Source organism: Electrona antarctica (genome assembly GCF_951216825.1).
Source record: "Electrona antarctica genome assembly, chromosome: 4".
In the NCBI taxonomy this organism is placed as follows: Eukaryota; Metazoa; Chordata; class Actinopteri; order Myctophiformes; family Myctophidae; genus Electrona; species Electrona antarctica.
Genome location: NC_136809.1, coordinates 26,893,203 through 26,918,240, shown reverse-complemented (window position 1 = coordinate 26,918,240; position 25,038 = coordinate 26,893,203). Strand labels below are relative to the sequence as shown.

Genomic DNA, 25,038 nt, shown 5'->3' with positions numbered 1-25,038 from the left:
TGTCAGTACCTTTGAGAAGGTTTGTTTTGATTATACCAGATTGATTGTAGGGCCAAGTGTGTCTGAGTCAGACTCCACTTGCACAGGGGACTTGGGGCGTTTGCTCGGAGAAACGGCAAATAATAACAACAGCAGGGCTTGGGAAAGGCAGCGGGATGCTGGCCGGGGGAACAGGAACTGAGGGACCCAGTCCAGGGCATTGTTAAAGCACAAGAGCAGCATATGATCACATCATCTTTGCTACTATTTCCCTGTGCTCTACTGTAAGAGAGACACACACACACACACACACACACACACGCACGCACGCACGCACGCACGCACGCACGCACGCACACACACACGCACGCACGCACGTACGCACGCATGCGCGGAGAGGGAGAGAGTGAAAGAGCCAAAGTTTGCCTCTTATCAGGCGCCTGTGTATGCACAACAACTGAATTTATTGGTTTGTTATCGGGAGGTCCAGTTAGGACCTTGTAATGCAAATATCAGTTTTTTATGGGTCGTGACTCGTGAGCCATTATAGGGCAGTGTCATAAATTATGAATGATTGATCACATACTTTTGTTGCCAAACTGATGGAATAAACAGTTGCCTTTTAGAGGGCGTCGGGCCAAAACAAAAACAAATGGGCCAAAGGGAGAGGAAAAAAATCCATAATGGCTGCCAGTCTGGTGAGGTACAACTTTGACATACTGTAGTTGTTTTGCTTTGTTTGTCCTAGTTGCATGCGAGGGCTACAAGGCACTAAATTAGCATCAGCAGGATGAATATAAGTAAATACCACGGCCATAAAATAGATCATGAATAACAGTAATGCTGCTGAAATGAAAGTATGTGAACCAGTTATATAATGTATGTATCCCTGGGCAATGCCAGAGAGTTTGTTTACAGTAAATCCAGAGATATGGTTTTGATACAGTACTGTACTGTACTGTACTTCGTGTGTGTGTGTGTGTGTGTGTGTGTGTGTGTGTGTGTGTGTGTGTGTGTGTGTGTGTGTGTGTGTGTGTGTGTGTGTGTGCGAGAGTCTTTCATGTTGAAATAGCAGTGAGAAATGCATGGCCATCATCTACTGTATTCTTTATTTTCGCGGGACATTGTTAATTCGCATGATATTGCGTCACCTTCTTTACGAGCTCCCTCAGTGTAATAAGCACTAAACAAAGCCATAAAACACATCCTGCTCTTGAGCCCGGACTTCCAAAAACTTTGATAAGAGTCAGATGTTTGTCTTTGGAAAAGTAACCTACAGTACTATTATCTGCACATTTACTGAGATGTTGGCTCTGTGTATCTCATGGACTCCCTGATTTCTTAATGAGGCCGTGACCTGATCTGATCCGGTCCAGACTGTCATTATTTCTTCTAAAGAGAGTGGGCAGTCCACTCTGCGCCGTAATTATTCTTTACATTTATTATAATGAACAGTTGGAAAGCTAAAAGGGAGAGAGCGTATGGGAGGCACAGACGGAAGGCTGTGGTTCCATCCTTGGCCAGCAGGGTTTCACGTGGTAGCCCCTAAAACTAAGGCTACTTCATACTTTTGTCAAAAAACCATGCACAAGAAAATATATGTATTTTCAGTACATTCTTTTGGTTTCAGTTGACATTTTTGTGAAACAAAAAAATATATGTTTTAATTAATTAAATTAAATGAAACGTATTACCCTAACCCACACCATCGACAGACATCAAATCAGTCACTAAAATTTGGCGTGGTGGGAGAGCAGAATGTTGGCAATGACATCACATGGAACTTCAAAGGTTGAAATTGTGTATGATTGAACCAGGGGATTCGTCATCCTCATTCATAACTGACATCCTTTTGCCCTGCCTTTCCTGGTTGTCCATTTTTATCCCCTCTCTGACCATTACCCAATAGGTTGTGTTGGAAAGTACTGAGACATTTCCATTTAATAACTTTCAACCTGACATTTCTATTTAGGCGTGTCATTGAGCATGAACATATCTTTTTTTCATGTTTTAACATTTTCAAGAATAATAAAAATTGCAGATCTACGGTACATACTTTATGATCTTCTATTTGTCTATAGTTGAACTGTGTGTGTGTGTGTGTGTGTGTGTGCGTGCGTGCGTGCGTGCGTGCGTGCGTGCGTGCGTGCGTGCGTGCGTGCGTGTGTGCGTGCGTGTGTATATCATTTTTTTATTTCTCCCCACACACACATTTCTGTGTTGTCACTGCTGTTGCATCCTATTGACTCACCAATGAGGAGGCCCCACTCCCTGCTGACAGGTGCCACCCCAGTCCGTAGCCAACTCCCCCCCCCCCTGAACACGGGCCAATTGTATTCACATAGACACCTGACAAAGCCGGATGCACCACAGTGGATTTGAACCCACAACCTCTGGGATGGTGGGCAGGGACTTTTACCACTGTGCTACGCGAGTGCTGTGTGTTTAAATGTATAAAATAGGTGTAAAGTGGTTCATCTATTCTATATCATGATTGTGTATGTGCTGAAATAGCATCATGTAGCCTGGTTATCATCCATGCTGAATTTAAATGAAAAACACTCCCTATCCTTGCTGGTCACTGTGAAACTAAAGCACTTCAACTGATAATAGTAATGCTTTACGCAAGCGAATTGTTTTTCATTTCTTTGCTACACTGTATGTGGTGCATCAAGACATTGGAGAAAGCTTCATACTGCCCACTCCCTCAGTTTGTGGCCTAGTTTGGCCACAGTGAGATGGAGTTATGCTGTGTCATGATTAACAAAGAATCAATTTGACTTTCACTGAGCTAGTTTATAGTAAGATTAATTATCCCCAGAGTTCGTGTACAACTTCATTCCTAAGTCCCCCTGGTTTCCTGGTTCCTAAATCAATAGTGGACTGCGTGGGATGGCTGTCCTAGTGAAAGTCTCTTATTTATTTTGGTACAAATGTGTGCAGCTAGCTTATGTGGATCTATTTGTACTGTGCAGTATGCCTGTGGGTATACACTGCTATCCAGACTTCCAAAGTATATTTCCTATCTGTTGTGTTCAATTATTGCATGCTTTGCGAGTGTTTACTTAGACTACGATCTAAGAATTGTCTCAGTTTTATATAATGTACGCACTTGTGTATGGGGCAGGTGTGTAAGTGTGCATGCGTTGATGTCATATTTTGTACACAGTCAAATCTGAAGTGTTAATTTTGCTGTGAGAGTGTACAAATTGAACAAATGGACATTTAAGGGATCTATTTGGTTCTGCTTGTACACTCCAAGTTGAATCAGAATTTTACAGTGTAACAAGGTTCGCAGGCAGCACTGATCGGAACGTTCGCTACATCGGAGGCGACCCATATAGAGGGAGGCAAACCGATGCTGACGGGATCAGTACCACCCTGGTCCTAATGAGATCCTGCTCAGACCTAATGTCACACAGCGGCATGACAGGAGGAGGTGGGCTGCATGGCAGCCAGCCAGCCTGCTATACACATAACAGACATACATCTGTACACAGACCCACACAGACAGACACAGACATATATAGACATACGGATGGGTGACAAATGAAAGAAAACCCGACATAAAGTGTCTTAGTAAGGTGTTGGGCCACCATGAGCCACCAGAACAGCTTCGATGTGCCTTGGCATATAGATTGTCTCTGGAACTCTCCTGGAGAGATGCATGGAACACCATTCTTTCAATTGGTGTTTTGGTGATGGTGGTGGGAGAGCTATAAAGTCCCCTGCACACACAGACCGATATTTATTGCTCAATCAGTTCTTAACACATCCAAACAAATGCAGGAATTGAACTGGGCTAGATGTGAAAAACTAGAATTAGATGGCAATGTCAGAGTAGCATATTAGTTACTGTAGGTCTAGTTATTTTTGTGTGTGCAAAGTGATCAAACTCAGGGGCTTAATGCGTACGTCTAAAATCTACTGATCTAATCCAACTGTATTGAGATCTGGTGAGTGGGAAGGCAGCATCTCCAAATCTCTCTCAAAGATTTTGATTCACATCATGTTCATACTCATCAAACAATGCCATTACACCTGTGGATAAGGCATGATACGAAGCCTGCGTAGCTAGTTCAGGCAGACAACTTGGGAGTGCGCCTACCTGATCAGGTGACTAGTCTCATGCACTCTTTACCTGTTCAGAGCGGCTATTTAAACTTCTCTGCCTACCTGCTCATTCCTGGCTTCTCTCCTGATGTGCGGACGTGCGCCGCTGCTGCTGTCTCCCTGCCTCGCTTGCTGCTAACCTGCTGCTCATGAAGTTTTGCAAATCCCACCGCATCCCCAGCATCCACCTGTAGGCTCTGTTTCTAGATCCCCCTGCATGGGGGTCTTATTCATTCCCTGTAATTCTATTTGGCTTAACTAAAATGTTAATGTTACAGGGAATGAATAGGGACAGAGCCCGGACGCCAATCTATGCTTCTATGCTCAATACATATATATTCTAAATTCATTCTAAGAGTTGTCTGACTGAAATTGTCATCATGGAAAAGAACACTCCCATCAGGAGAGAAAAGTTTCATTATACGATAATACTGGTAATATTTGTATACATGCCACAGAGCATGATAGTATGTTAATTGCTTAAAGGACCACTTCACCACTTTTCAACATCTCTTCATATAATTGGTCCTCACTAATGTTCATGATAAAACACCACCATTTTTTCCTACTCAGTCCGTGTCTCATAGGAGGGCTTTTGGGCAGTTCGGACACCCGTCCACCAGTGACATCATCATTAGGCAGATTTTTTTTAAACAAGATTTGTATTATCGTGAGAACGATGGCTTCAACTTTTGCATTGCAACTTTTCAGGAAAAGAAAGCCTGCAGTTTCTATTAGCTTGGATTCACCATCGATGATGTCACTGGTGGACGGGTTTCTGAACTGCCCACAGCCTTCCTATGAGACACAGACTGAGTAGGAAAAAAATGGTGGTATATTATCATGAACATTAGTTAGGACCAATTATAGGAAGAGAAGTTGAAAAGTGGTGAAGTGGTCCTTTAATTGTATCATGCAGTCCACCTGTATGGAAGCATCTGCATGTTATGTTTCTCCACTCATTTAGTCAGGTGTTTACTTGAATGTGTCATTCATACGTACATAATGTACATACTGTGTATAAAATCAGACCTGTCTGAACTGAGTGGTGCTGTACTGTACTCGTGCTGTAGTACAGTACTGTACTGGACAACCCTACACATCTAAATAAATGTATATGTACCGTGACTAAAGTTTAATTCTCTGAGCATACTGCTGAGTCTCCTATTACAGCACTACCAGGTATTGATTGAATGTATTAGACATATTGACACATTCTACCCTGTCCATTGTCAGTGACACAGCTCATGGCCACACAGCAAAGTCCCCACAAGAAGGTCGCTGTGGGGCTGTTGAGTTTTGGACTTTTACGTAACAGAGTAAAAATCAAAGAATAAAACTCGCTTTTTTTAAAGCCTTGGACAGCGAAAAATCCCTGCATTATTTTTTTTTCTCACCATGGTGCTTTTTGAAAGTGCCTTTAATTAAAATTTGCTTCTCATCACAGCAGTCTGGATTACTTTGGTCTAAAAGCATTTAAACTCAGCCAAAAAAGGCAGAGAGAGAGAGAGAGAGAGAGAGAGAGAGAGAGAGAGAGAGAGAGAGAGAGAGAGAGAAGAGGAGAAAAAAATTGTCCTAACTAGAAACACAGTATTTTTGTCACGGTTTGGCTCCGATTTAGACAAAACAGGTGGCCGACAGTGTGCATTCTGCATGATTATTAGAGCTTTAAATGCAGAGGCTGACTCATCCTTGGTTTTATCTCTAAAATATGAAATAAACATTAAGTTTAAGTTTATTTTGTAAGTATTCACTATGTAGAGGATGCAAAAGCATTGCACATGCATTTGTATTCACGTCCATTATAGAGGAATATATTTATACAGATTTCTGTGCATAATATACAAAGAAATGCCAACTTAGCCATGGTAATATGAAAATTATCATAGAGTGACCTACATTAGTGTGCTGGATTATGTTTGCTTTCTGCTCAAATCTCCAAATCTCTCCTAAACCTATTTGTGGTATTTTGAGCTGGTTGACAGAGAAATGTTGTACCAAATGATATTTTCTTTAAAACTTGACCTAATAAATTCAAAGCGAAACATCACACCGAGGAAAGCGCTGTTTTTCTTTTCATACAGATATAATTTCTGTTAATAATAGCTCACATTCCAGTGTTTCCGAGCTCGTGGCAGTAGCAGAACCATACAGCAACGGAGTGACATTTTCATTGCCTTTTTTTTTCCTCGCTCGGAGCCAGCATAGCTCTAGCTCTGTGGAACGGCCCTTCGAAGAGGAAGCCCTGGATTTGTGCAAGGAGAATGGTTTGCCTTGGACCCTGGCCAACTCCCAATGTTCTTCAGAGGGATGAAAAGGCATACTCCTGAGAGAACACTAATAAGGCTTTAATTGTATGTTCTTCCACTAAATTAATGGATGGAAATGATTTGATTAATTCAGACACTGCTGGATACTAATATCCAATTAAATCCCATCACCAGCCGCGCGCTGGGGCTCCCAGTGCATTGTGGGTTACTGACAATAAGGCGGGCTGCTGCTTGTTTGAGATGTGGACATGAGTGTCTTGGGGGATGGGCTTATAGAGAACCCCGGGCTCAGGTGTCTGCACCTGTGTGGCAGATGAAACCTCTGTCTGAAAACTTTAAGAAATCGATAATTCTATAAATTGTGTGCCTATAATATTTTCATAATAATATATTGGACACAGTTTAAATATGTGGATAATTCTATTATAAGCAAAAAGGCAAACATTCAATTGCAGTGGCGTGTTCTTGTTTTTCATCAATCGTCGGCAATCCTAATACTTTGGGGAGCCAGGTAAATTCAGTTCAAGTCAATAATCTCTAGGGGAATGTGCTGAGAAAGTAGCTCTCATACAGCATGTGTGTCATGCTGTATACTGTATATGAGGACACATTTTTTTTATAAATGAGTGCATCCAGTTTGAGGACTGCCTGAAACTATAGCTCTATTTGTGTGGCAGATCTTCCCCCAAGTCTGTCATGAGTTGCAAAGTATCCAAGACCAGACCCTGCTGTCATGGAGTAGAAATAATGGGATGAGCTCCAAAGTACATTCACACTTTAGAGTGATGTGTCTTTTCCTCAGGGTTCTGTGGAGATCTTACTAAGTTGCTCGTTGACAATGAATATGGAGATCCAAGCAGGCACATAATCCTTATTTCCGTTTATTGGTCAGCCATCAGTTACAGACAGGTTACAGATATCATCGCTCCATCGTATTGAGGCCTGCATCTCATGCAGGGCCCCCCTTGTCTCTCTCTCTCTCTGTCTCTCTCTGTATCTCACTTACTCTCTCCTTACTGATTCCCTGCATCATGTCTTATACATTCTTAACATGTGGGTGTCGCCTTGTTCCTGTGTGTGTGTGTGTGTGTGTGTGTGTGTGTGTGTGTGTGTTGTTGACCCTCAAGGCTTAGTCAACAAGCTACCACAGAGTCAGCAATCAGTCACCACAGCAGGGGTCCTTTTGTAAAAGGACTCCTGAGTGATAAAAGTCACTGTCCTTACTATAGGACAGGAAGAACTCACAGCTGTTTGTAAGCTGACCATCCCAAGTGTCCCTAGGCTTAACTCTTCACTCATTGAGACTCAATGTGACCTCCTAAACCAAAGTGTTGTGTACAATTATGACATATGTTGAGATGCATAAGCTATCAAAATATACATCAGACCCCCCTTCTGGGGAATTAAATATTCCCCAGACATAATTCATATTTTATAAATGACCAAAATTAATTTTCCAAAAAAATGTTCACTTTTTTCTTTTTTCTCAAAAAATCCCAAAATGTTCAAATTCCCCAAACGGTCTCCCTTCGTAGGTAATTACCCTCTTCCCCCCTGGATAATGTGAAGGTAAAACACAGTCAGGTTGACACAAAACTCAAAACAAAATGAACAAAATCAATCTGTTAGACAATGACCCTATCAGTCCGAAGCTGTTTGTTGTCACACCCAGATAAAATAAATTCAAGTGAACTGTTCCTAGGCTAATTACTATACTATTTTTAATTTGTTCCCCAACATTAAATAGGCTGATTCCTGTACCTGTATAGACATCAATATTTGTTTGGAAGTGGATTCCAATATCGACTTAATAAGAAATAATATAATATTCCCTTCTCCCCCCCCTTCTTAGTTAGTGAGCAACTTTCATGGAATAATGGATGAATGGCCCTGCAGAAACCATCCATCCGACACTCGGAAAGTTGCACACAAACTAAGAACTAACATGTAATACTCATGGTGAGGTTTCAACCTGTATCAATATTATATGTGACTATTAACATAGTAACATTATACTGACTCCATCAGTTCAACATTGTCTGCAATATATTACTCGATAACCTAAAGCCTACGGGTTACTTCATCCTGTTTTAGTACTTGGTAATGTTCAGTACTTTGGTCTGTTCCACCCATATAAACAAGCACACAGAGGCGACCCCTGTGAACCCTGCCTCCCCAGGCAGACGAGTCAATTTAGTGCATGTGTATACAGGTTCCAATACCAACTCACTCACATCTTCTGACGTTAACTCATTATCCTAATGTAGGCCTATTTTAACTAACAATCAAAGAACATTTGTATTACTAACTAGAATATAATTCTCATTTTTGGATTGGATTTGAACTGTGATACTTAAGGAAGTTATCTAAAATGAACTCATATTATCACCATTAACTATCATAGACCCCCCTGGACACAGGAGCATTTCTTTTTTTAACTACCTATATTGTACCAAATTAGAACCGAACAAGCATGGGGCTTGTTCTGTTGTAACAGAAATTAAACTCCGTATTTAACTGAAATCCTATTTAGACTAAATCAAATTCCTATATTGATTACATCCTGTTTAGACTAAATCAAATTCCTATATTGATTGCATACAAATACCTGTAAATGAAAAGTTAACACTCATAGCATGACAAAATGGTTAATCATAAAAACAAACATCCCTAAAACAGTACTATTTCAGTACCTTGTTATATCTACTTTGACCTGTCAGCACAGAATACAATATTTTCCAACATTAATCACAATTCAGATGAACCGCGATTTTTTCCCTTCATGACGCAAATCGTTCAGACGTTCAACGCGCAGTAGGAAACGGTTCCCACAATTATTTTTTCGCCTATAGAATAAAAACGCTTGGAACATCCTTCTTGATTCTCAGAGCTAGCACAGCTCTCTGATCTGTAGGTTCGAAGCAGACAGTTTTGTCACCATATGCTCCAGCACCAATGAACCACAGCTGAACTGCAGTTGGCAGTAGAATCTCCTTTGAGCAATCACAAGGCTTCTAGTGAACAGCTTATTGCTTAGCCATATCAATTATGACAGCAAAAGCATTGAAACGCTCCTTTCCTCCATTGTAACATGAACTTTGGAACGGTCTCCCTTGGACCTCTCCTCCTCTTGGAACGCTCCTCCTCTTTCCAGAGCAGAAGGAGCACGCTCCTCTCCTCCATCACGGTGGAGAACCAGTTGGCGTGGGCCGTAGCCGCAGAATAGCGTTCAATCCGACACCTCCTGTAGCGAACACAGGTCTGTGAACGTCACCTGCTATTGATTTCCGACGGTAGAAGCTGATTCAGGTGTCTTTTGGTGCAGTCAGATGTCACTTTCGACACCTTCAGGAATCCATGATCCATGATGTCCCTCTCCTTTACACCTATTAAAAGGATACAGGCTCCCACTACAAATATCCCCAATCATTTCTTAGGATATTGATGACACTACAAGCTACTGGTCACTAAGATGACCTCTCTGGCATTAATCTCACTCTTTTTGCTAATCTCCCTAGTTCTGGCATGGCAAAGGAATGTAATAACCATGGTGTTGAGAGATTACAATGAGACTATTAAATGAGGGCCCTAAATAGTGTCACTGAACTAACTAAATTCACTGATGTCAAGACAGTCACCAAACGTATTGATGGACAGGTGTTTTGAGCTGGGGGGCTTGCTTTCTTTAACCCTGAAAGGTTCAACCGTGGGTCTAGATCCCCCGGTTAAAACTTCCACTCCTGGAGATATGGGTCAAATCCCCCTCAGTATGCTACCAGCAAGTCTTGTGCTCAGAACACAGGGTGGCGAATTCCTGTGATCACCGTTATGCAGTAAGGCTGTCAGCCGTCGCCTCCATTAGCCTACACACAAACAGACACTTTTGACTAAAACCAATATTTAAAATTCACACCATAATACACCCTTACAAATGTAGTCCTTAATTGCGATCTACTTGTTGACATCAGACTCCAAAAGCAGACTTTCTTCCCATCTTTTTCTCTAAATAGCACTCCCAATAAACAGCTCACAGCGGGTCAAACAGAGGTAGGAGGTAAAGACAGGACAGGACAGGACAGGACAGGAGGTCCACAGGAGGTCCCTAAAGCTCTCTATCTTAAAACTATTTAGGGTGAGAAGGGATTTTAGCTCTCTCCCCCTCTTTCCCTAAAAGCACATTCCGTCAGAGCATGCTAAAATTGTCATTGCAATTCCTCACACGTAGCTCTGTATGTATTTACTCATTTAACTATCACTTTTAGAATGGCTCCTACTAGCAATATTTCACCGGACTTAGCTAGAACCTTGTTTGAAGTAAGTCTAGTATGAAGTACATTCAATCATTCATTCACTCACATACATTATTCTCAATCAATTCTCAACCCTTCAAACATAACTCACCTAACTCACTCACTTCACACAGTCGAACAGAGAGGGGAGAGGGACCCCCCTCGTCTCACTCACTCATGCACTCAATCAGGCGGTGTCCCCTTTCACACACACATTTCAATAGAGAGGGGCGTGTCAAGTCAACTGTCAAAAGAAGAGCATGGCACTTCTCCTTTAGCTGTCCTTCTCATCCATGAGGTCCGGTCAACTTGACTTCCCTCAAAGTTTCCCAATGTGGTTTCTGATCACATTGTCCAGAAAAATGACCATATATCCCACATTTATGGCAAACACCTCTCATCCTCCAGCTTTCCGGGCTGTGACGTGTCTGTGGCTGCACTGCCCCCTGATAGGGTCGCACAGGTGGCTGACATCCCCATTGTTGCGGGTTCTCCCACTGCGGCCTCTGTTGTGGCCCCACGAAACCAGGAGTCTCTCGTACTCTCCATGGCAGAAGTGGTTGTGGAGGTTCCCACTGTTGTGACAGCGGACGGTTCGGCAAAACAGCCGTGCAAAAACGCTGCAAGTGCGTCACATCGCCACACCTATAACAGCCTGTGTAATAACGTGGTCCACTCGGCTTGGGATTATGTGGACGAAACTGTTCGGGCTGAGTCTTGTCAACCCTGGGTGCACTGGGTAGGTCAGGAGCCGCCTGGGGCTCAACCCCAGCTGTCACGACAGCCGCTTGTATGATCTGTTGTGCGACCTCCAACTGGGTCTTGGTCAGCAGTCGAACCATTTCTGTGTGACTTTGTTCCTGCTCATCTGCCTCCTTGCGAGCAAGTCCAACGCAGTGTACAATGTGATCCACGTACAGAGCAAGGGGCAATTTCGCCAGGCCAACCACTGTCTGCAGATTGGCCCTGACTTTCTCAGGAAGACCTTGTTCAATTTTTGAGTGGACCATAGACCATTCAAGATCATTACGCTCAGGGTCCTTTCCTGTGGCATCCATCCATTCCTGGCACACGCGGGCGACATATTTACGTGGTGGTTCGGAGACCCCCAGCGGAGATATCGTAATCGTATCCGGATGTACGACAGTGGGGTACAAGACTCTCAGCGCACGCCATAGTGCTCCTCTGTGACTCAAGAAAAGGTCTGCGTCTCCAGCCGTCGTGCCTGCGTACAGTCTGAGTCCCGCACGGATAAGAATGTCATCTAGGCCGTCTATGTCAATCAGATTTGCCAGAAGTTGTTTTAAGTCACCCACAGTTAGCTCTGTCCCAGTCAAAAGGTCCTCAAACTTCGATATCCAGCGGTGCGCACCATCCCGCAAAAGGGGAAGTTGACGCACAATGTCAGTCATGTCGACGGACGCCCATGGCTTGTATTCCATATGTCTGCCCTTCCCCAGCATCGGGAGCATCCTGGGGCAGTTATCATCAATGTCAGGTGTGGGCCTCTTTGATCTGCATGGGCATTTGTTCAAGGCCCCCCTGGAGTCTTTCACACGTCTCCGGCTTGAACGTGTGCGAGTGCCGGAATGGCTCTCACAATCACTGCTGTCCTGTTCAAAATCCTCATCACTTTTGTTGACGTACTTCCTCTTACTCCCACTCTGCCTGTCGTGACTCGGTAACACACGTTTCTCCGTGCGTCCAGCAGCTCTGTCACGGCAGTGTTTGCTCTCCAGCTCTTTCAACGCATCAGAATGGTCATTGTACAATCGAACCAAGTCTTTTTCTTGAGCAGTCAATCCAGCCAAACGCTCCGCCAGGTACGTAGTAGCGGCTGAATCCTCAATATTCTCCCGAAAATTCTTCTCCGCCTCAGAAATCTGCCCATGAAGAACAGTGAGACTATCGCCAAGAGAGTTCAGCATCATGACAGCGTCCCCCCTCACTTCCTCCTGTGACAGGTTGCTGCCGCTCATGGCCGGATTGGGGCTTGCTGTCCTTCTGTAGATGTCATCACTTCCATGTAAACTGTGGCTGTGTGCAGCCTTGTCACTGAGATCACCGATCAACTGTTTCTCCCTCACTGAAAGTTCATTCAACTGCGTCTCAATCATACGCAGAAAATGTCTGTGTGCCCTCGTCGACACAGTCAATTCACTGATCAAGTCCCTTTTCAGGCGCCGGACCGATCCCAGCTCCTCTTTAATACAGTCTGCTTGTAGCCCAGGTTTTGACTGCTCAGATGTTCTCACGTCCCTGTTGTCCACCTCAGTCTGTGCTGAGTTGTTGCTGTGACCCTCAGTGTCAATGCACTGGTTGTCTGTGCTGCAATCAGCGGAAATCTTCTCATCGGGCAGTACTGACACAGGAGACAATGGTACGGACAATTTCCTGCTCATCTCCTCACTGTCAATATGACTCGTTCTCAGCTGTCGACCTATTTTTACTTGAATCTGATGCCATTTTTCTGAAATTCTGGGAATATTCTTAGATGAGAATTTGTTTTGCACAATGCGCACTAGAGTGGCAGCCATAACTACTAAATTGTAGATAATCCCACTCACTGTCATAAATTCTGGGTGATACACTCTGTACTCTGACTGCAGTCTCCTCTCACCTCACACAGACACGCATACTCATTTGCATACTAGCCCCAAAGAATGAGTAGATAGTCTACAAACTCATGTAAAAACATGTAATACTTTCTCTCTCACACCATCCACACAGGAAAATGTAACATAAAGAAATGAGAGACAAACTACACATAAAAATAAACATAGAAATGCCTCTATATATATTTTTGTTTAGACTAGCAGCTCACTGACTTAGGGAAGAGATTGACCCCCCTGCATGCACTCTAAGCAACTGTTTTGTCCCAGAATCAAATTACCCCTGCAGGCTATATTTTTTTGACTAAAATAAAAAACCTGTATGCTTAACCATCCAAATTAACCTATCTAATTTTACAAAGGATAAATGAAATATCCTAAATGTGATCATTTACAATGAGAAATGTATTCTCAATTACCTCCTAAATTTAGCTTGGACCCCCAAATTAAAGCCAATTTAACCTGAATTAAATCCCCATTTTAATATCTATATTACTCCCCCCTCAGAAACATGTCCCACATGCTTCAGAAATACCTAAAAGAAAAAATAATACTATAGGCCAACCCAAATAATAACACCCAAGCCTAAAGCATAAAATCCTCCCCCGCTCCGTCGCAAAGACAAAGAAAAAGGCCTCCCCAGCATGCGGCATTCAACCCCAACTCACAAAGATGCTCTAGCACACACATGTACGCACAATCATACCACATAAGCTACACTACCATCTAACTCTTAAACCCTGTCAACACCCTAACAGAAGCAGACTCCAAGTACCTAATCACTAACCTAACCAATAACCTGCCTAACACAGCGTCCAGATGTACACTATGGCCCTAACACGTACGCTCAACACAAGAATCACAAACCTATTCCATCATCCTAACTTCAGTCCTGGGTTCCATCCAAAGTCACGTTAAAAGCAACAAAAAATCCACAGATACGCAGGTCCGTCTCGCGTGGCGCAGAAAATCCCCAGACTTTTCCTCACCAACCACCCTCCAACGTCTGGCGCCATTTGTGATGTGTCTTTTCCTCAGGGTTCTGTGGAGATTTTACTAAGTTGCTTTTGGAATGAATATGGAGATCCAAGCAGGCACATAATCCTTATTTCCGTTTATTGGTCAGCCATCAGTTACAGACAGGTTACAGATATCATCGCTCCATCGTATTGAGGCCTGCATCTCATGCAGGGCCCCCCTTGTCTCTCTCTCTCTCTGTCTCTCTCTGTATCTCACTTACTCTCTCCTTACTGATTCCCTGCATCATGTCTTATACATTCTTAACATGTGGGTGTCGCCTTGTTCCTGTGTGTGTGTGTGTGTGTGTGTGTGTGTGTGTGTGTGTGTGTGTGTGTGTGTGTTGTTGACCCTCAAGGCTTAGTCAACAAGCTACCACAGAGTCAGCAATCAGTCACCACAGCAGGGGTCCTTTTGTAAAAGGACTCCTGAGTGATAAAAGTCACTGTCCTTACTATAGGACAGGAAGAACTCACAGCTGTTTGTAAGCTGACCATCCCAAGTGTCCCTAGGCTTAACTCTTCACTCATTGAGACTCAATGTGACCTCCTAAACCAAAGTGTTGTGTACAATTATGACATATGTTGAGATGCATAAGCTATCAAAATATACATCAAGAGCATTCAGATGCTCTCTCACCCAGAATGACTTGCAATGAGTGAGCAGTTACTCTTTCAGTATCCTAACTCCAGATAGATTTGAAAGAACACAAGGCTTTTAAAGGCCAGGCTCTGTGCTGCTATAATTTTGGGATGGTTCCTCTCACCAGAAACCTGTAGACATCTCCGAGGATCTGAGTATCTGAAGTAAGGTAGATGTATTATAATAATTTCATTTCTTCAGGAGAGCCTTATATACACACAGGGCAATGCAAAAACAAATATGTGTACTGTAATGAACCTGCAGATCGGAGCGATACATCGTATCCAGTGGAGTAAAGACTAGGCTATGCTGTTATTACTGTAGTTCAGGACACGTTATTTTCTGAATTATTCTCAATTTGGTCTCAAGTACTGAAGCCATTGATTACTTTACATATAATACAATATTTATCAAAATGTGTTCCAGAATATAGTTCACAGTTCAACATCAACTCAGGCACTCCCACATTAAACTTGCCATTGCCTGAATAATAATATGACTACTTCAATGAAGTTCAATATTTGTATTTTTGAGCCCTCCTATACAGCTTTAATGTTTGTGTTGTCTGAACAAACATTAAAAATGCAATTGACAATGAACGGAGAACTAATGTTTGTGTTGTCTGAACAAACATTAATAGTCACACACATAGTTGAACGTCACGGACATTGCTGTTCCTTGGAGTGGTTGCACCACTCAAAAATGCCATTGAAAATGAATGGAGAATTTACATCATATGTTTCTGAGCAAATCGGCATATGTATGTTGGTGGGAACCCTTGGCCATTCTTGATGAAGATGTATGATGATGTACGATGATCAGAGCGCCCCTCACTTCACACGGGTGTGATTTTTATTAGCAATTATAAAGCTTGTTTATTATTATTATATCCTCGCCCCATGTGTGTCTGTAATGTATTCATGTCTGTCTGAATGTGTGCACTGTGCAACTAATCTCGCAAAGCGCTATACCTGCCCTGTTTAGATTTGGGTCTATAACTCCTGAACCGTAGATTGTACAATACAAAATTGGAGAATGGAGATTTTCCTCCATTATGCATTTTCTTCAAAACACACTTTTTGCTACTACTCCTATAGACTTTGTCCAAAACTCGTCTCACACAAACTTTGATTGCTTTGCAAAACAGTGCTTTTCAAATATCTTCATGTCTAGGACCCCCAAATTGATATGTATTGGTGACGGAAGTTGGAACCCCTATTGGAAAATAAATTGTGCCAAGGACGCCCATAAGAGAACATTTGTCAAAATATTTCATAATTAAAAAAACAAAAAACATAGCAGGGCAATTCTACAACAACTGTGTCATAGAAATGCTATTTACCCCTGCAGCTTTCTGGGATACTGGCAGCTGCAACACATGACTAACATAGCCCTAGGTAGGCAACCTAGCCTGAGAGAGATTATGTTTGTTTTTATGTAATCGTATTTTGATGACGATGGATTACTTTAGTGGGACCTTATTTGAAAATAAAAAACATGGTGCAGCAGAGGTATTCATAAAGGCTGGTTTGTTCTAGGGATGTCCGATATTGTACTGTTTGCCGATATCCGATTTTCCGATATTGTCCAACTCTTAATTTCTGATCCCGATATGACCCAATAGCGATATATGGTGGCTTCCTTCACCAAAACTAATATCAGGTAACAACATCACATATCTCCTGTCGTGTTATTAACACATAATATGCCTAATTTTATTGTGATACCACACTGGAGGCATTCATATATGCGTGTCATGCTGTGTGCATGCAGAAATGCTGAAGCCTACAGCTGTTGAATTAATACATTATATTGGGGGGGGGGGGGGGGGGTATTATTATTGGACATCTCTAGTTTGGTCTCTTTGACTTTTGAATGAAATTACATTTTTACTTTTTACTTTTACTATGGACAGGAAAACTCACAAGGCCCTGGCGGACACCACGTTTTATATAAAGACAACTTGGCCGAACTTCAGCGGCCTGGCAGCTGCTGCAATTAGTTCCAATTAACCGACCAGACAACCTCTACAGTAACAGTAATTAACAGTGAGGAATGTTGTGAAGGCGGGGGTACAAAATGTTGATCAGTACAGAATTGGTATAGGTCGCATGAAGCAGGCTCTGTATGCAAGGTGACATGAACTGGGGTGTAAAAATAATAAACTCCCACAGGGTAAAACTCAGAACTCAGTACAAGTCCAATATGACAAATTAGTCACATTTGTATTACATTACTGAGCCTGAGCTAGCTGTTGTGAGTGGGAAAGAGAGGCTTTGGGTAGTTGCAGATGGAGTCATGGTCACAAGTTCATAATGCAATATGTACATTTTGTGAATGTCTCTATAATACTCTGTAAAATTCTGTAAGTCAGGCCCTTATAGTGAATTGTAGCCTACAAATAGGCTAACTCACTCTTCGGTTCTGTATTTTTTGTATGAACATAGAGCAACATAAAACTAGTCAAATTCCTGGCATGTGTGGATTTACTTGGCCAATAATGTGATTCTGTTTCAGATGCTGGTCAGGAATCAGTCAATTCCACACAGACCCACTCTGAACTGAGTCCAGCCCTTATTTGAGATTCAGCTGATCCATTGCACACTTGCTCACGTCCCATTTCCTCCTGCAGGAGAGTGCAGGATAATACATGTGCTCCCACCTTCAGGCTCAAGCACTTTGCTCAAGACTACTCAAGAACGGATTTTGAGCACAATTCCTAATGTGCTGGAGTCTTTCTGAGGGCGTGTCAATGTCGCTGACTGGTTAGTTGGAGTTGGAGTCTGGGTTGGAGTTATGCCAACAATGGAACCAATCACATTGAATTACCAGTACTTGATTATGTAATGTTTATAGACAATTCAACACAAACTAAACACAAAGCAGTGAGACAGTCATTTATTTATTTACTTTACAAAACAAAACAATGGCCTAAAACAGTTCCTTGTAGGCGTGCAGCAGTAGTAATCCAGCAAGAACACGTTAAACAAAAATGGCTACATCTGCAGCATAAATTAGTTTTTGCTTGCCGAACAGTTCTGTTTCGAAATTTCTGAAATGCTTTGCCTGGCTATTCCCAGAGCTCACCACCGAGAAATTGAGAATTGGTTGTCAGGAGCTCTCTGCCTCTCACTGAGGGACGCCAACTAAGTCAGACTATACCTCAAAAAACTGCATATGCCCAGCGACCACACTTTTTGACACATTTTGTCCAATTATCCATAGCAGCTAACATTTTGGCCTTTGAGAGGTAAAATTATGAACAGCTTTATCATAGAATAGACAAGAGTATTATTATGACCCGAAGATGTTAAATTACCAGGTAATCTTTGTTTGTTTTCCTATCTTTGGAAATTCATTGATCTTCATGTCAATCAATCAGCTTCTTTACTTGTGGTAAAGTGCTGCGTTTAGGCCTTGTAACTTTTAAAAGGTGAGAAGATACTGCATGGCGTAATTATTTGATCGAGGCTATTGTTGTAGACAAACTGTGATACGATTCCCCTTTATCGCTCTACCTCCATCTCTCTCTCTTCATACAGTACGCACATGCACGCACACACGTGCATACTGTACACGCACGCACGCACGCACGCACGCACGCACGCACGCACGCACGCACGCACGCACGCACGCACGCACGCACACACGCACACACACACACACACACACACACACACACACTGCACCGTCAACAGCACCACATTCTGGACTGGACTTGACATCCCAATAAAAGTGCGGCTAGCTGGCTGCTATTGGCCAGGGCTGCAGGGATTTGAAGGCCTGTGAGGTCTTGTCCTCATGTGAACCTCTTCCTGAAACACACTGTCTGAGGACAGTGATCCAAATTTCCGCTGAGCGAGTCCAGTTGGCTGCCATCTACCCTCTGTTACCTACTGCTGACATACCGAGGCGGTCCTTTAGGTCATTTACAGGCCCGCTGAATTGGGCCGAAACTTGATACCGGGACCATAACAAAGCATAGTGGATGCCCGTGTTTGAGTGACGAATGCCCTGATTATTATTATATATCTTTTTCCTGTGTATTGGTGAATGGCTCGCTTTTGTGCACCTGGTTCTTTTGTTTATCGAGCACGCAAACAGCTCACAAAGGTGAGTAATATCTTGTTGTAGGGTCCGGTCATGAATTAAATGTGTACGGTCGGTCGGTCGGTAATGACACGTTCAGCACATTGACACTCTGGAATTGATGAATTTCCTGCTCATCAAATTACAAATTACAAGGCATAAATCTGCCAGAAGAAAGCATACTGTATGCATATTCCTGCTCTTGTGCACCAAGAGATGCTTCTTTGTTGAGTTAAATGTGAGCGAATGCCTAATTCATGGTTTGAGCATTATTCATCGGGGGCTATAAAAAGCAATGAGATGTATATTTCATTTTTTTTAGCAGAGGAGAAGTGCAGTGAGGCCATCTTTTGCTTCTCTAGCCGTTTCTTTCTCTCTCTCTCTCTCTCTCTCTCTCTCTCTCTCTCTCTCTCTCTCTCTCTCCTCTCTCTCTCTCTCTCTCTCTCAGCAACGTTGACTGCTTTGTATTGCATTCTGATTGCCTGAATGAACAAACAAAGCATGGCCTGATCATCCATGTTTAATTGAAGTTTGCTCAAGTATTCATCCCAAGTGTGTAAGACCGCAGTGTTTGTCCTGCCAGTTCATCTATAGAAAGGGACGCAAAAATGGGGGTTTGAATTAGCACTTATACACAAGGCCCACATCCCCTCATTATAGTGGCACAAACACACATGCCACAGTGGTACCAGAACTCGACAAATATATACATGACTAATGTAACATAATGTTATTATACCATTATTAATGCATACAGTATAACTGTTAATTAATAACTCAATAATGCCAGAATTAACCAGAAAGTGACACAGCACTGCTGTACAAGTATGTCAGTTTTAGAACCCTGAAAGCTAATAATAATGGTGTCATGGTGACTTATCTTATTTAAGAATGTTATTAAAATGTTATGTAATGTAATGTAATTTCCATGTGAAGAGCTATTCTCCTTTTCAATGCTTGAACTGGCACTGATTAATTGGACTGTACCAGTCTAAATACACGTTTACCTTGCAATATCACGTCCTTGTAAAGTCTACATTCTTTTCTCATAACTAAAAGAACAGTGCAGTGTTCTCCCGGGAGCCCACTATTAATCCTATAGGCTCAAAACCTAGAAGCACTCTTACGCACGCAGGCACGCACGCAGGCACGCAGGCACGCACGCAGGCACGCACGCATGCGCGCACACACACACACACACACACACACACACACACACACACACACACACACACACACACACACACACACACACACACACACACACACACACATTGTTTTAGGAAACCTTTAGGGGCATTGCATTGATTTGGATGTAGCATGTTTAAAATGGAATTTGAAGTTGTGCCTCTCTCGAAGAGAGTCATATGGCCTGGACCCATATGACCCAGATGACTCTCGTCTTCGAGTCACTTATATAACTGAGGTTACTGAAGTAACCCGGAGTTGTCTTAAGTGCCTCTCTCTCGAAGAGAGTCATATGACTCTCGTCTTCGAGTCACTTATACAACTGAGGTTACTGAAGTAAGCCGCAGTTACAATGGGTTTGTATAGGAAGGGGGCGTGTCTGATAAATATCAAATATCTAAATACTGTATCAAGCAACTTAAAAACTGTCTGGGTCCATAGAGTTATAAACGATAGAGAGCGGAAATGGACCGACAGCCCCGCCCCGCCCCCTGCTATTCATTTCAATGGAAGTTGCTCAATTATGTTTTGAAGCACCCGGAAGAATGCTTTACTTCTACATTTTTTGGATTTGACCACCAACAGTCAAAATGCTGAAGTGCTAGCGAGCGCTCAATGTTAGACCCCAGCTGCACAGGGTTTAGCCATGCTCAATGTTAAACCCCAGCTGCACAGGGTTTAGCCATGCTCAATGTTAAACCCCAGCTGCACAGGGTTTAGCCATGCTCAATGTTAAACCCCAGCTGCACAGGGTTTAGCCATGCTCAATGTTAAACCCCAGCTGGACAGGGTTTAGCCATGCTCAATGTTAAACCCCAGCTGCACAGGGTTTAGCCATGCTCAATGTTAAACCCTAGCTGCACAGGGTTTAGCCATGCTAAATGTTAAACCCCAGCTACACAGGGTTTAGCCATACTCAATGTTAAACCCCAGCTGGACAGGGTTTAGCCATGCTAAATGCACGGGCCCGTCTGCACTTCCTGCTTTGACCAGTAGGCTAGGCGGCTTCAACATGGGTCAGCTGCTCTGGGGGCGTGTCTGGGGTACTCACAAAAGCCTGAGTAGATGTTAAAATGAACTCAAACATGTTTGAAAGTGAAATATCCCTTTAACTTAATCAAATTCTAACATTTCTCAAACTGCAATGAAGAGGAGACCGATTCAATCAAATTAATATGCATAATCATGTGGTGATTAACACTTAGACTGTAGGATTAATTCATCGTAATCCCCATTTGACTGACATTGTTTTTCACTAACCTTTGAAGAACCACCCGGCCACAATCATCGTTCCATTTCATGAAAATCCGCAGTCAATGTGTTAAAGACATTATCACCCAGTAACATCATCTCTCTCTCTCTCTCTCTCTCTCTCTCTCTCTCTCTCTCTCTCTCTCTCTCTCTCTCTCTCTCTCTCTCTCTCTCTCTCTCTCTCTCTCTCTCTCTCTCTCAATAAAAATTACAAATTCAAGTAACAGCTATTACAGAATAAATCTAACTAATGCAAATGAACAGTTAATCCATGGTGGTGTAACTGGAGCACATACAGTATCTGGCTGCTGATCATTTTGTATATTTTAGACAGACGCTCCACATTTGGAAATGTTACTCGCAAGCATTTACTATAGGAGTCACACAGGTATGAGCTCAGATTAATGTACAGTACACTCTAGCGAACTCAGCTGTCATGGACACGTCACTTCAAAACGATGGTCACGGTAAATATGTTGTCAGCTCTTGCAAGGCCAGCACAGTATGTTATGCAGGGATTTCTAGGAATTCAATATGTGTGTATTGTTACCAGCACAAGGGGATGTGTTGAGATGCTTTGTTGAGCTTATACCCCTGACCTGTTCCATATACCTAGGTCACACAGCAGGACATACATTGACAGACTGTGCTCATGTTTAAAGGCGGTAGGGTTTTCTCAAAGGCAGTACGGTTGTGGTGTGTTGTGCAGCATCTCGGGCATTCAGCACTGGCCTCTGGAGGAATAGGATATGTCACTGTTAGAGATCTCTGTGGCAATAATGTAGTCCTGATGGAATAGAACAGCCACTGTCAGATGTCTCTGGGTTGTAATCACTTGGGTTGTGATATAGAATGGAATCAATCACCTAATGGGTGAACAAATCAACTGTGTATAGTGGCAAATGTTTGCAAGAAGATTGGGTCACTTAACCCGTATTACAACTCTCTCGCTTCTAGCCGTACATGAAAAACTTGGTCAGTTGTCAACACGGCTCTAGGCATTATGGTGGTGGTTTACCGGGACGTGAACCAAGGCCATTATGGACATCCACCACCAACCACCAGGCTTTAGCCTTTCGTGCAAAACCTAGCAGTAGATCTATATATTTATCCCCAAGTCCTTTCATGTTTCCGTGTTATGTGTGGCCATGGAGGGTAGCAGTCATGGCCACATCCACAGTCTTTCATTAGGACCTGACAGAGAGGAGCCAGAGTGCCATAATAGCACCATGTCATCATGACAGCTTTCAGTCTGGCTAAAATTCTGCGTCACCTTCCCATAAAATATAAAAATAAAATAAAAAGAAGCATTTTTTTGTTTTGGTATGACAATATGGTTTTGGAGCAGGCAGAGGAGGAGGCATTTTCCTGCTTGTTATGTTGCTGTCAGGCATAAACCTTGTACTTGTATGTCCATTCCTTTTTTATTATTATATAAAAAAAAACATATTAGAATGGTGAAAATAACACATGTGCAAGCTCACAATACCGTGAGCGTGTAGATCTGCTATATCTTCACTACTTTTTGTGTGACACTCTTGCACGATGAACTAGGGCGTTCGTTTACGGAAACAGATACAAGGTTTCTACCCGACATCAACAATATGTAGCTGACATGCCATGACTTCTTCTCTCTCTCCGCTCTCATTCCTGTATGATTACACCCCCCCCATGCTTCACTGTGTTGCTCCACCGGCCCGGTGGCTCTGCTGTGGCCTGCATGGCTCCTGAGAGAGACGACGGCAGGGGAGCAGGACACGGCGGGCGGAGGACCCGTTTAGGTGTGACACCGTTCCATTAGCCCTGTGGTGCTGCCTGTTTGACAGGATGTGTGTTAATGGGTTCAGTGGTTCACTCTTTAAAATGACTCCAAACCTGTTCGAGTCGAGTGTGTCCCGTGTTCTGTGATTGCGGACAAAGATGGGTGTGCATGCGTGTGAATGTGTGTGTGTTTAAGGGCGGCTTTACTGTATGAAGGGAGGCATTCCAATAGACTATATATACACCTTATATACGCTATACTGTCTGTGTGTGTGTGTGTGTGTGTGTGTGTGTGTGTGTGTGTGTGTGTGTGTGTGTGTGTGTGTACTGTATATAAACATTGATAACTGCCATGATTCCTCTATCAATATTCAACTTGAATCTATATTCAAAAACATTCCTATTCAGTGATCATCAAAGAAAAGTAAAAAAGAAAAGGAGGCTTCTCCCAAATCTTGGATATTGTCATAAGCATATTGTCATAAGCATTATACGTACTGTGTGTGTGTGTGTGTGTGTGTGTGTGTGTGTGTGTGTGTGTGTGTGTGTGTGTGTGTGTGTGTGTGTGTGTGTGTGTGTGTGTGTGTGTGTGTGTGTGTGTGTGTGCGTGGGGATGGGGGGGGGGGGGGGGGGGGGGGGTGAACCTGACACCCTCCCTGGCCCAGTGGCCCAGTGGCCTCTGAGCCTATTCATCTTCTTCAGACTGCCGTCACGTGACACGGCTCTCACATGATTCCTCCTTGGCGCGGCCCTCCAATCAGCCTCTGGCTGTAGCACACACTGTTCAAACACTGTTTTGTTTGTATGTTTCCCCCGTCACATCATTGATAAAGAATACAGATCTGATGGCTTTGGCTGTATGAACAGCAGGGGAGAGGTGTCAGAAGCCACTATATGGGGGTCATCAAGATAGGTATAAGGCTCGCCACTGTATCAGTATAACGGAGGAAATGAGTGTCGTGTTTTGTTTGTTGGGTGCTACTATACTGCACACTGAACCCAGTGGCCTATCCTTAACCCTTCGTGGGAGAGCAGGAGAGCACGGCTAGCTGCCATGGAGACGGCAGATCTAGTTGAGGTTCCACTTACAGAGCCTGACGTTGTTGGAGGTCACAAACACTGTGACCAAGCAGCAACAATACATTTCCTGCAGGGTCAGATATTTGTGACCTGTATACGGTATTGATTAGTCGTACTGAATGCTACACAACCTTGCACGAGTCATTGGTTATAGTCAAACACCCAGAATAGACATTGTATATAGAGTTGGTATAGATCTTTGTGGAAATATTAAATGGCTGTGCTTTTATTGTCGTTCTGTAAGTGAAACTATAGCGTGACTGTAGATATATAGCATATAGTTTGTAGCTTTTTGTTAGTATTTTCTTTCTTCCCCGCTCTCAGTCGAACATCCGATCATTAGAGTTCTCTTCCTAAGTTGGTATTAGCCATGCTCTACTGACGATGTGGCATTCTTCTCTGGGAACAAAGTGGTATGTTCAGTTCATTTCGTATGACAGAACAACAGGCCAATCACTCACCAGTGTTGAAGAAGTGATTTCCCCTTAGCGATTTTACTGGAGAGATGCCAAGAACTCAGCAGGAGAAAATCACCATACTGCAGAGAGTGAAGACCTGTTAATAAGTAATTTTGGTGTGTGCGTGCGTGTGTGTGTGTGTGTGTGTGTGTGCGTGTGCGTGTGCGTGCGTGTGTGTGTGTGTGTGTGTGTGCGTGTGCGTGTGCGTGTGCGTGTGCGTGTGCGTGTGCGTGTGCGTGCGTGCGTGCGTGCGTGCGTGCGTGCGTGCGTCGTGCCTGTGTCTGTGTCT

At 43.1% G+C, this 25,038-nt stretch overlaps 1 protein-coding gene across 2 annotated transcripts in view; it reads left to right on the top strand.

The window, feature by feature from the left end:
- nr3c2 (nuclear receptor subfamily 3, group C, member 2) overlaps nucleotides 1-25,038 on the top strand; it is a 127,460-nt gene that overhangs the window by 4,042 nt on the left and 98,380 nt on the right. The gene's annotated exons all lie outside the window — the stretch shown is intronic.